The 13,700-nt window shown below is 45.1% G+C and overlaps 1 long non-coding RNA gene across 1 annotated transcript; it reads right to left on the bottom strand.

The window, feature by feature from the left end:
• Positions 1-723: 723 nt before the first annotated feature.
• On the bottom strand, positions 724-2,742 carry LOC129145472 (uncharacterized). The gene is made up of 3 exons (XR_008551069.1): positions 2,559-2,742; positions 1,851-1,971; positions 724-1,101 (listed from the first exon to the last, which is right to left on the bottom strand). It is a non-coding gene; the product is annotated as an uncharacterized LOC129145472 (long non-coding RNA).
• Between the last annotated feature and the right edge of the window lie 10,958 nt (positions 2,743-13,700).

Genomic DNA, 13,700 nt, shown 5'->3' with positions numbered 1-13,700 from the left:
GGCAAAGCAAATGAGATTTCAGTGCCTGCCATACCCTGTACATGGCGCACAAAACTCTACACCACAGTGGCTTGGACACAGAGTTGACCCCTTTCCCTGGTCTGCTGACTCTTTAGTGAGTGGGAGGCCAGGCTTACCTAAACAACAAAGCATGTTGATGATGACTAGTAAAACCAGAGCTTTCCTTGCTGCACCCCAGCGTTGTAGAGGCTAAAGTATCTTTCTGCAATTCTTCATCTCCTTCCGTTTTCATTCTCCCAAAAATAATCAAGGCCAAGTGTGTCCCTCATTAACTGTCCCTGCCAGTCCAGCTGCGGCATCCCTGCTGCCTGCATCATTACCAGCCACAGCATATGCCCTGGAGTTCAGCTGGCAGTGGAGTCACTGATGTGCAAAGCAGAATGGAATCCAGCTTGGCTCTTCCTTGCTGTGTGGGCTCGGCAAGGCTCACAGAATACATACTTGTTTGTGTCTGGGAATTCAACAGCTGCAGCTCAGGGACTCAGAAAACAGATCTGCAGAGAGAGACCAGAGCACTATTTTCCCTGGCCAACCATGACCACCCTTTTATTCCAGAGAAGGGAAAACTGCATCTTCTCTGCTGTGAGCTTGCATTTTCCAGCTAGTGCTCCCACAACCACTAAATATTGGTGCTTCCTGATAGGATTCCTAATGGCTCGATCTTGGCAGGTAACATGGTCATTACCTTCCAGCACCTGCCAGAAGTATTTCAAAAGTGGTACATTAGCATCAATGTTTATATCCAGCCTTTTATTCTTAAGATAATGGAATCCTTACCTGGGTATCCTCTCTGTCCTTTATTCCCCAGTAGCTGACCAGAAGGGGTGGTGAATTTATAAAAGTATGCAACGTTATGATCCGCTTTCGCACACCACCCCAGGAATCTTTTCCAGGGATGATGGGCCCACCTTCTCGTTAGATCCATATCTTAGTCTCTGATGATGTCCACTAGTTTCTAGATCCTTCACTCTGGACTTTTTAACCAAGTGGGTCCTCTTAATGATGATGCCCCCTCCTTTCTCAAGTCCAAATGTGTAGTTCTTATTTTTCTCTGTAGTCCTCTTCACTTTTTTCCATCTCCTTCCCCACAAAAAACAAACAAACAAACAAACAAAACATAAGAATCACAGAAATGTTCTTAAGAGTATACTGACTTCTGCTTTCTCTTGATATTTTTGATTTGTGCTCCAGGGCCAATAAAGAAAGAGGCTTTGTCACTACTGCATTCTTGAGTCTGTAAAGTGAGAAGGCGGCATTGCTGCCACATACCAGTTCTTCACAAAGCCCAGACTTACTTCTGCATCTGAGTATCCACCGGTTGTGGGAAGAGACTCCCGAGCCCATAGCCGCTTCTCCCACACACCCTCTACCTCAGGTCCCAGACCCCTGAGGAAGCCACCATGTCCCCTTTCAGTTTGGGATTAGAGGTGGTTTGTCTATAAGAGTGGAAGGAAATGTGGAATTTACCTATGAACCAAATGCAGCATAATCCTAGGGCTTACAGCGTTCTGACCCAGCAGCCTCAGCACTCCCTCTGGCTGTGATGCTAAATTACTGAATACATGGCCAAAATGAGGCCGTTAGGTGAGTGAGCACAACAAAGACAGTGAAGGCAGATTTTAGGCAAGGCAAAGTTACCATGCTGACACCTGTGCTCCAGCCCCCTCAGCTCTGTGCAGAGCAAGAGGGAATTCCCTTGATGAAGACAAGAGTCTCCCACCCAGTGTTCCCCACCTCTAACTCCACCCAAATGATTGCCCTCAAAATGAGCAGGCATAGCCTATTGGCTAGGATGAGGAGCTGAGGATGGGAGTCGTGTAGCAGCACACCCAGCTGAGAAGCAAACAGGGCTCTCCTTGCCATTGGTGGCCCTCAGCTGAAGGACAGATGTCTTTGCGAAAGGCTCTCTTGCAGCACACAGCATGTTTTCCCGTGGTGCTCTGGCTGAGCCTGCAGCATTGAAAAAGTTGCACATGGAATGTGAAAGAGAAAGAAGTCATCCATCTAGTCTGACATTTTTGTGGATTCAGTCTCAATAATCACTAACATGACATACGATGGTCCTATCGACCTTACATATGAAAAAATTCTAAACAGGACAAAATAACACAGTGAGGGGAACTAAAAGGAGAAGGACTGAGCGGGCAGAGCAGTTGGCTTGTAACCTCCATGCATTCCCTGGCTCCCTGGCACCCTGCCAACCCTCCCTAGGCACCCATCTGCTTTCTAGGTTAACAGTTCCCAGCTACCTGGCCAGACTTAATCAAAATATGTGAGCCTCTTTACAGCTTGCTTCATTCTTCTTCAGTTTCTCTGAGATTCTGCTCAGGAAGTAGTCGGCCTTACTTCTTAAAATTGAGTACCAGCCCACACACCCAAAAACCTATATAAAAGGGTTCCTCACAGACACTGTTCAAATAAATACTAGGAAGGAAAAGATGAAACCCAACATACAGCTGCATTCTGAGCTATAAGGCTAATGCATGGAGAGAGAAACAGTGGAAACTTCAATGGCACCTGTCTCTTCTAGAACATACTTTCCCTCAGGCTTGGGTTCAGCAAAAGAAACTGAAGTTCTGACCAGTCCATCACCATGGCAGTCCATGATTGGCAGATACACGATTGGCCCAGGAAAGGAGAGAGTAAAGAAACCTTCTCCCAGATCTCACTGTTCCTCATTCCAAACATCTTGGAAGTCCCGGGGGCACTGGAAGAGTTTATCCTCTGCCAAACACAACTTCCTGTTTCTAAGAAAGAGAAGAAAAATAATAGTTGAAAGGAGTTTTGGACACTGGAGATTTCAAGTTTCTGTAAACGCAAATGAATCAGACACACGTGGAAGAAATTTCTCCGGAAGTTAGAAAAGATGCTGTGAGTTCCTCTTGCTGGACCAGGGAGTAGGAATAGGAAAGGAAAGCTGTGACGGGAGGTACTAAAGGAGAGGAAAAGCCACGAGGACACTGGGTCAAAGAGAGGATCCTGGTGACAAGAGTCAGTGTGAGCCCTTCTGAGGCCACATCTTGAACTTGCTTATTACTCAGAACTTCTCCACCTCAGCAGTCATACATGTGCATATCCTCTGCCCTCACTGCAACTTGCTGACCTTCCTCTGCCCACCCCCACATTTCTCCTCTATTTCTCCTGCCTCTACTCCTCTTTCCCTGTACTAAATCCACTTCCATTACTCCAACCTCATTCTCCCCAATATTGTCCCATTGTCTTTCCATAGCACTTAACAAAGCAGAACCATGTTCCAGACCATTCACCTCTCTGCCTTATTATCAGAGCACACGTGCAGCTCTTAGCACGCTGGTGCCACTTTTTTTTTAATTCTAGAAGTGTTTTGGTCTTTAGTTAGAAGTTTGGTGATGTTTCTATGACTGGAGATATGCTGTAAGAATTTAACTTTTTTTTTAATTAGACATTGTTTTCATGTAAAAAATTTTTTTATTTTATATATTTTATATCATTTTTCATTTTTGTACAATGTATGCATTTTCATCTTGGTTATAGTCCCCATAAAATTCCCACCACCCTTGTTTTGATCCTACTCCCTTCTCCCCCACTGTAGTATGTCTCTGGTTTATAGTTGCTTGTTGATTTTGACTTTTTACTTTTTATTGTCTTTAGGGGAAATTCTGGCCAGCAAACCAAGCAGGCATCCCACAGAAGAAAGCAGCAATCAGACTTTTCCAGCTTAGAAACAGGACATTTAAACCTCCTGTGGCTTCCTCTCTGCTTCTGTCACTGTCACACTATTTTCTGTGAAGTTACTTCAGGCTTTCTCTACTCTCCTCAAATTCAGAGTTCTGCCACATTTTCCCTTACTATAAGAAGATGACTTTACCTCCCACTACTAAATAGACCCCAAATCTGCATCTCCTGTGATGAAAGGAGAAAAAGGAACATCTCATTGTTAGCAGGTCAAATTATAGTCATGAATCTGTAACCATGCAACTGAGGGGTACCAGGGACCCCAAACTCTTATAGGGCACATTCTAAAAGGGTCCTGCCATCCATGCACACAAGGGCAAAGAAAGCACTTTAAAAATCGATCCTCTTCTTTGTGCTACATAATGACATCTGTTTCAACTATCAGAGTTAATCCCTTCTAGATACTAGCGCCCCCTTCTCAAGGGCCTCAGCCACGACAACCCTACTTGTAGATGTGGCTTCTCCCTCTCTGCTGGCTCCTTCCCTTGGGGTCTTTAAGTGTTGCCTCATCTCACAGCCACCATTTTGCATCCACATCTCTTCACGCTCCTTCCTGCTCCCTAAGCTCTGATGTTCCTCCAAAGTAAGTACTCTTTTCTCTCTCTAGACATAATGCCCTTCATTCCCTTGTCACCACTCCCCATTTCAATTAACTCCTACTTATTGGTCAAGTCCCAGATTCAAGGTCACTTTATCAAAGAAACCCTCAGGTTGGGTTAAACATCCCAAGGCACAGTGTGCTTTATTTTTCAAATACTTCACACACTGATAGTTCCTTCCTGTCCTCACTGCTGGGCCACACTCTTTGTGAGGCCCGCACTACACCTTGTGTTTGCTTGCTTCCCTCTCCTCTGACCTAAAAGCCTATCATATAGTGGGCACTCCACACAGGAGAAAGCAGCGATCAATCATTCTCTTTTCCAGCTTAGAAACAGGACATTTAAACCTCCTGTGGCCTCCTCACTGCTTCTTTCACTGTCACACTGAAGAGAATTGCTCCCCTGCTCACCCCCCTACAAGCCAACCTCTTCCTCAACTGCCCACGGGGACTGGGCAAGGTCATTCAATGTCCTTGTGCTGAGTATAGCAGACATTCCTCTCTCACTGCCTGAGTCAGGCCCTCCATTGTAGCTCCTGTCCCCCTCATCACCCTGAAGTGGCAGAGATCTTCAGGGTTCTATTCACTCTTCCTGGGCGATTGCATGTGCTCCCATGGTTTCACTGATCACTCCCAGATTTAAATTTAATGGGGCTGTGTCAGTGTCCCCCAAGATGCCCCATCATTCAGAAACTCACTAGAAGAAATCACAATACTCAGCATGTAGTTGTCCTCCTGAGTAAGATATATAACTCCTAGGAAAGATATACAGCAATCATAAAGGACAAAGACACAGAGGTAAAGTCTAGGGGAATCCATGTGAGCCTTCCTTCTGTTCTTTTCCTCTTAGAGGGGAAGGGGATTCACACAGAGCTTACTCTTTCCCCAGAAATATGTGTATGATGTATATGATGTTTCTTCCAGGGAAGCCCATTAGAGACTTAGTGCTGTACATCTTAATTGGAGGCTGGACATGTGGGCACCCTCTCCCTAGCACATACCCAAATCCCAGACTCCCATAAGAAAAGCAGGTGTTCCGGGTAAGTCATATTGTTTGCGCAAACAGTCTGGCCACTGAGAACCACCCTTATCAGTCAACTGTTGACTGGGGACACTCTGAGAGCCAAGTTCCCTAACACCAACCTCTCAAAAAGGCCTTTCTAAGAACAGCAAGTCAGACCAGCTGTGTTAACGCTTTTCTGCAAAGGCTGGATCTATCTCCCATACTACAAGTCCAAATGTTTGCAACTTCCCACCAGCTTTGTCCAGAAACTCATCCTTTTCCTCCCAGTTTTGTCTATGACCTGTCTTCTGTGACCCCTCCTTCCCCACTAGCCTCTCCACTACAGCCACTTCCCTCTATTTCCACCCCTTGCTCGGGATTACTTCACCCAGGATGACTACATCAGTCCTCAGAATGGGCCTCTCTTGTTCCACTTGACATCCCTCCAATCTGATTCTCACAACAGTTTAGACACGCAAATTGGAAAATTTCACTTTCCCACTTAAACCCTTAGACCTATGAGCTCCTCAGTTGCGTCACACTCCCCCTCTGGTGACATTTGTATCTTGTCAGCTTCTCAACAAGTCCTTTGTCATCCAAAATTTGCACACATGCCCTTCCCAAGCTTCACTCACTCCTCTGCTCTTAGACCTGGTTCCTCTTGACTCATCCATCAGGGCTCAGGATGAGGGTCACATCCTCAGGAAGTCCCCCCCCACCTCTCCTTTGGCCTAAGTGAGACCACGTTACTCCCTTTCATAATTAGTAGCTATATATATATGCTACTATATATATGTGTGTGTGTGTGTGCGTGTGCATGTGTGTGTGTCTCTCTGTGTGTATCCTCTGTGGGTTATTCATTTCATGCTTCCCATTCTTTCCCACCAGACTGTCAACACCATAAGGAACAAGGACTTTGTTTATCCCCAATGTACAAAGCCGAAATTATATGCTGTCTCTATCAGCCCAGGCTGCCATAACAAAGTACAGTCCTGCTCTACTTAACGGCATTTTGATCTCCTACTCGACTGTGGTCACGTATATAACCTAGTTGTGTAATAGGCTATCCCATCTAGGTCTGTGTAGTTACACTCAATGACAGTCACACAATAACATCTCCCAGTGACACATTTCTCAGAACTTATCCCAGGTGTGAACTATACAATAGAAATTTCTTCCTAATAGTTTTCGAGCCTGGAAGTCTGAGATCGGTTTGTCAGAATGCTTAGTTCCTGATGAGATCCTGTTATCAGGACCTGTTATCAGCATGAGGGACCCCCAGAACCCCCAAACCTGCGTGCTCTAAGTAAGTTCTGCTATTGACCACATGAAGATAAAACACACTCTAGTGCTTAAAACCTTTTATGGAAAGGAACTTGAATGCAATTCACGTGCAATAAAGAGGTGAATAGGGAAAAACAAAGAATATATTAATGGTTTCCAAATCAAGCACCCAAAGGTACCCATTCCCTCATGGGTAAATACCCAGCCAAACAGGGTTGGCCCAAAACAGGACCACTAAGCTCACCAAAAGTCTAAGGCACCTTCTGGTGGGGACCCATAGGAAAGGGGCAGAGGGGCCAGAAAAGGAAGGAAAAGAGCAAAATCAAGATCAAGATAGGGCCTCCCTGTGGCGCAGCAGTTGAGCGCTGGGTTGCGAACCTGCCTGCAGCCTCTGCAGCGCCAGTTCAATCCCTGGCTGCTCCCCAGCCACAGGAGGAGGGTCCCGCATGGCACCCACTGCTCGCCTCAGCAGTGTACTTCCATTCTTCTGCCTGCTCTGCTCCCCTCTCTGGCTCTGGTGAATTCTCTCACCCTCCCACACTTCTGACTGTACCCAGTGCTTGTATAAATAAATAAATAAATAAATCTTAAAAAAAAAAAAAAAAGATCAAGATAAACACTGCCTTTGTCAACCTCCCCACAGCTCTCTCACCTACGTCTGTTGCAAGTGTCTCCTTCCACATCCCCCAGTTCCTGGTACAAGCCCAAGGCTGAGAAGCAAGTGCAGCTTCTTCACATGTCTCTCTGCTCCATGTGCCTCCTCCAGATCTTTCTTCTTGGTCTCCACTATCCTTCTCCTTTCCTTCTTCCAGTCTTTTCTCCAGCTTCTCCTTCTCCCTGCTCAGCTCCTCCCTTCCTTGGATGGGGCAGAAAACCTGGAATCTCCCCTTTCCTTGGGGACCACCCCGAACAGTCCCACTTCCTGGCTTACAGGTGGCTGGCCTTTCCTTGGTGTGTGTGCCTGGTACCCCACAGTATCTTCTTTTTTTTTTTTTAAAGATTTATTTTACTTATACAAGTGCTGGTGTACAGGCCAGAGATGTGGGGGTGAGATGATTCACCAGAGACAGAGTGGGGAACAGAACAGGCAGATTGACTGAAATACACTGCTGAGGGGAGCAGCGGTTGAGGCAGGAGAGGTCTGCTGCACCATGTGGGATTCTTGCCTGCTGGCCGGGATCGAATCCGCACTGCAGAGGCTGCGGACAGCTTTGCAGTGATGCATTCAACTGCCTGCGCCACCAGGGAGGCCCCCAGGGTATCTTCTTTATAGACACTAATCTCATCATGGGGGCCCCACCCTCATGACCTCTCTAAACCCAATTACCTCCTAAATTGCCTCCCTCAAAACTCCCCTTTCTTGTTCAGGAGTGTGTTCAATGCTCCTATCGTCTTTTATGTCCCTGCCACAGCTGTAACTGTGCCTTTGGTAGCACCAGACCTTGTTCGCAGCTCCCATGGGCTACAAACTGCTGCAGCGGAGCTTTGAGGACACCGAATAGACAGAGGCAGCAAAACTGCCAGAAACCTGTCCTCCTAGTGCTGAGAAACTGCCAGAGAGAAAATACACCCTGGGGAGGAAGAACCACATTCATGCATATACATTACCTAATTTAATGAACACCACAAATAGTAACATAAATTCTGTGCTTGATGTCAAGTAGGAGAGAATTAGGGGGGACAAAAGAGCAAAATGAATGTGTTTGACTCAACAATCTAGGACTTCAATCTAATGCCAGCCCAGGCAGACATGTGGGGATGTGGGTCACAATCCTCGCCCCCTTCTGGTGCTGAGTCTTTGGGAAATAAACACAAGATTTAAGAGTGAGGACATTAACTTTATTTTTTTTTAATAATGACAAAAAAGAAAACAACTAAATGCCTGTCCAAATGGGACTAAATGAATAAATCACAGAATTTCATTCAAAGAAGCCATTTTTAAAAATATGGATCACATGTGTGAAACAGCAGGGCTGGGGGAAAAATGTCAAGAAGGACACTGAATGACAGGCTTCAAGGCTGGGATAAAGGATTATGAGAAAAATAAGTGGTGTCATAGGTCACAAATTTGCATGAGGGCCAGAAAATGAGAGGATGGCGCTGAGTGGGCCTGGATATTTAATAGTGCATCCTTCATGGAACTGAAGAGGAAAGGGAATGATGGCCTTAGATCTTGCACAATTAGCAAGCATGCAAACAAGATGGACAGTGACCACCCCTCACCAGAGCATGATTCAGTGTAATTCTAAGGAAGCCTCTTCATTTCCTGACCCCCGCCCCATGTACTTCTGCACTCCCACCCCCACATTTAGAAAAATCTCTTCGTTTAGCGTCCATTCCAATGCTCTGTTTTACATTTGGTTTTGTTCAGCAGCAGCCTCTGCTCAGCCAATTTCTGCTTAGACGCCAAAGCGCCAAGAAACTATACAAGAGCAGGGCCTGGGTAGGATCAGAAAATGCCAGAGATTTTGCCACCAAGTCTCATCCAGCAAGACTGCCAGGAGAGCTTTGCAAATGGAATCAATCTGTATGGGGCTGATGAGAAACATCTGAATGAAAGATGCCAGTACAAACAAAAACCATCACATTTCCCACTGCAGTAGCCTCCAGTGGCTTCCCCAAAGATTCTACTTCTACTCCCTAGTCTTTCCATCACAAGGAGGACACAGGCTTGCGTCTTCCCAGAAACTTCTCCAGGACATGCTGATTAACCCTGACTTCACAAACTCCCACCTTTCCTCAAGTCCACTCAGCCCTTCTGTGATGAGTTTGTCCAGGGGCTATTTGACCTTATTGCTGTCTTTGATACATTTGATCAGAGGAAGGCAGGTGGGAGGAGATTTCATTCACAGCAGTGTGTCTCTTTTCCTCTGGAATTTGAAAAGGTCAGGAAACCTTCCCTACAGGCAAGGTATGTCCTGGGCACTCCCAAATGCCTTAAAGGTCATGATGCCTCCCAAAAGTGGACAAAGAATTAGGAGGGATTCCTATAATTGCCTCAGAGAAGAATACCTGAGGCCAGTCAAGTGGCACCTCTCCTAGCACAGTCACAGATGAGGTTATAATAAACGTCATTGTTTGCCTAGAGCTGAGAAATAAGAGAGGCAGTAAAAGCTAGAAAGTCGCCATGAAGAGAGCATGCTCATTCTAACACCTGGTATTGGATTCTAGATGGCTGTGTCTTCAGAGAGGAAATCAGGGACACTCCCAAGAAATGCTAACTTCAGGGAGATGTTGTTTGGGCAGTGTGTACACTCATTTTCCTGATTCCATTCCCACCATGCTGCCATCTCCATTTTGACTGAGGCAGTTGGCCAACTCAAATTACACAGACAGGTAGTGAACATTCAACCCCTTGGCATCATGCTTTACCAATCAGAGGCTCTATGCTTATTGGGCATGAATCTGGGCTCATGCCACCTAGGGCTTTGGCATCTGCAAAGCTGTGGTCCAGACCTGATGATTGATGGTTCTGTGAGTCGACGTTTAGGACCCACAAGCATCAGAGCAGAAACAAACCACTGGGCCGTGGAGTCACTCTGCTTCTTAGGTTCACTGAAGGATGAGTTAGCTATGTGTGACCCTGAGCATAAACATTATGCCGACCTTGATCCAGGAATTTAAACAGTGTCATTTAATGTAAACACTAGCAAATGCCTCCTGGTTGACTTGGCCTGTTTTCAAGATGGTCAGGGTTTCTTTGCTAGAGCAGTACTTTGGGGCATTGGATTGTAAACTCAGAGTCAGAGCTACAGTTCTCTGATTTACACTAGTTGGTTTTCCAAGCATCACTGCCAGTTCTTAAGAGTGAGGGAGCCCTCTGCTGATGGCTTGAGTGTAACTTCATGGGGCAAAGCAAGAAATCTGGGTTAAACAACTCTGGCATCAGAGAACTGCAACTTGTCTTAAGTCCAGCAGCAGACTTTTTCTGAGTAAAGTCAGATTCTAGAAAAGTCCCTAAGTTCCTCAAATTATCCTCGTAGTTTCAGGTTTTATTCTTTCGTGAAGTAGCAAAGATCTGAAAGTGGTCTCATCCTCTGCATTGAGAGTTCTACACACACACACACACACACACACACACTGGGATTGTAAAGCCTTGATCCACTCTGCTCCAGGACGACTACTCTGTGTGTGTGTGTGTGTGTGTGTGTGTGTGTGTGTCCTGGAGGGAGGGAAGCAGGATGCACTAAAATATATATGGAATCCCAGAACGATGGAATAGGATTTAGGGACATTTACCCTTTGTGGTGTGTCCAGATGAAGAACTCTGATGAGGCCACAACTTGAAAATGGAATTCTTCCCAGCAGCTGTGGCCTTGATGCTGGAGGTTAACAGCTTAACACCAGGGTGTGGTGCCTAAATCTGAACTCTAAAAATTAATGGTGATAAGGGTGGGCTGTCTGCCAGAGCTGTGGTGTGAATCCCAACAGAAGGACCTTCTATTTTGAGAGCTCTCTCAATCCATGGCATGCGGTCCTGTGCTTGGATGCATCTCCCACCTCTGAGTGAATATGCTTCTCTCTCTCCAGACCCTTTATTACTAAACTTTCAACCCATGGACAGTGAAAACTTGCTCACTGACCCATTTTTTGATAATATACCAAAAGAACAAGTACAAAGTAACGTGAATCAAATACCTGACCCAGATGACAATAGGAAGAAGCAGTGGTATTCCCCTTGCCTTGCCAAAAGCATCAAAGGAAAGACAACTGGCAAATAGAATATCAAACTAAACCCAGACAAAGGGGGATAAAGGGACAATAAGGTCTTTTTCCTGACAATGTAACAGGGTGGTCCCCAGGAAAAGCGGAGGTTCCAGGTTCCCTGTCCCACCCAAGGGAGGGTGGAGCTGGGGAGAAGAGGAGACTGAGGAAGGAAGGAAGCAGGATGGAGCCAGCAGGAGACCTGGAGGAGGCACATGGAGCAGAGAGACATGTGAAGAAACTGCGCTTGCCTTTTGGTCGTGGACTGGGTGACACAGATGTGGGTGAGAGACCCGTGGGAAGGTGTCAATGGCAGTTTTTGTCTTGATTTTGATTTTGCTCTGTTCCTTCCAGACTTGTCTATTTCTGATCCTTTTCTGTGGGTCCCACTGGAAGGTGCTTTAGACTTGTGGCAGGCTTTGGGGCCTTGCTCTGGGCCAATCCCGTTTGGGTGGACTTTTACCCACGAGGGGACGTGTAACTTTGGGCGCTTGATTTAGAAAAGTATATTCTTTGCCTTTCCAGTATTGTTTACTAATTGTATTAAAGTTCCTTTTCATTAAAGTTTCATATGTTTTTTTTGTTGATGCGGTGGATGGCAAAACCTATTTAGAGCAGGCAGGTTTGCGGGGTCTGGGGTGCCCCTCTCCCTGCAATGCAACAACAAGACTCCTTAAGAAAAGGAAAAACAGAAGTTCAGCCTTGTTCCATGTAGTATAGCCAACACTGTCCAATGACTGTATATGCAAAAGGAGCCATCTCTGGAAAATCAGAAGATCAAATGATGCTACTCCTCTGCTCAAAGACCCTCAGTGTCTCCCACTGGCCATATTCCCACCACCGCGCCTGCCTGACTAAAACAAGTACTACCTCACTTTCACCTTGGCTGTTAAGTCACTTTCACCTCGTGTTTTTCCCTGCTACTATTCCTTCCTTTTCCAATTGTCAGCAACCTGTTTATCCTTCCAGAGTGAGCTCAAATATTCCCTGCTCCACAAATCCTCCCCCAGCTCTCCCAGGCAGAATATACACTCTCCTCTTTGTCCCCAAAGGGGTTTTGTTTATACCTTCCCTCCACCCCCACCATTAAAATACTTATTGCCCTCACAGGTCGTTCTCCTCTGTGGTTTATAAATTGAGAACAAGTTCACATATTCATTTCTGCATCCTCCCTCAAAATCCCACCTCCACTGTGTCCTTCCATCCCCCCACCCAACACACACACACACCCCAATCCCCACCCTCATTTCTCCTGTCAAGGGCCTGTCATAGCATCTTCCACACAAGATATTCTCAATACATTGTTTGATTCATTAAATTAAATTAATAACAAAGAATATCGAGAGAATACAGTTCACTCCAAAGACAGAGGAAAGGCAGTACCATGATATCAAGCAAGTGAACTGTCACTTCAGATCCTAAAATCTCTCATTTGTCAGTTTCAAGACCACTCATCTAGAAAATCAAGATTTTGAATTCCTCAAGTGTCCCTGCCTTCAGAACTTTCAGAACAATGTTTGAGCAACTGTGAATTAGGCACACACTGCTCTCGGACATTTTAATGATACCTGCTAGAAATTATTCACAACAACTATGCAAATATGCCCTGAGCAGAAGGCAAGCAGCCCCTCTCCCCTCCTGGCCCCTCCCCAGGCCCAACGGAGTTGTACAATAAAGCGCCTAAGGGGCCTTAAAGTTGAACGTATACAATCAGTCTGTTTTTCCACATCATCATAGTGGTGCATGGACTGTGGAGTCTGACAAATTGAAGTTCAAATCCGGATTAACCACCCAAACCTTTAGTTTCCATATCTCTAAAATGGAGTTAATCAAATGCCTCTTTGCAGGGTTATTTTAGGATTAAAAGAGATTTTGAAAATTGAGTGCTTAATGACTCACAACAAATGCTCAGTAAGTGGAAGCTATTATTATTACAGTAATGCTTCTATAATTTTATATATTTCTGAAAATTCTCTTTTGGAATTTTACCTTCAAAGTCCTTTTATAAGTCACAAGCAAACAGCTTGAGGTTTTTTAAAAAAAATTTATAGTCCATATTTTGTGCTAAACTATTGCCATATTTGAGTCTCCATTACATTACTCAGATTTATCTAAAAGTTATATTTGTAGATTTACAAAAGTCAAATGCACCGTTTAAAGAAAAAGTTTTATAACCACTAACTATATGTTTCAGGTGATTATGGAATTCCAAAGGCATTGTTCAAAACCTAAATTTTGTATAAAAGATTTACATCTTATACAAATATCCCAGGCATTCTTCATGATATCAGGTAAAAGATTAAACCCACTGTCCCTTGCCTTGTTAAAATCATCAAGTATTTATTGGCAATGGATACTAAGGCTATTGAGAAATGA

Source organism: Talpa occidentalis, unplaced genomic scaffold, assembly GCF_014898055.3.
Source record: "Talpa occidentalis isolate TD23 unplaced genomic scaffold, MPIMG_talOcc4v2.1 talOcc4.12, whole genome shotgun sequence".
NCBI lineage: Eukaryota > Metazoa > Chordata > Mammalia > Eulipotyphla > Talpidae > Talpa > Talpa occidentalis.
This window is presented reverse-complemented; position numbering and strand designations above follow the sequence as displayed.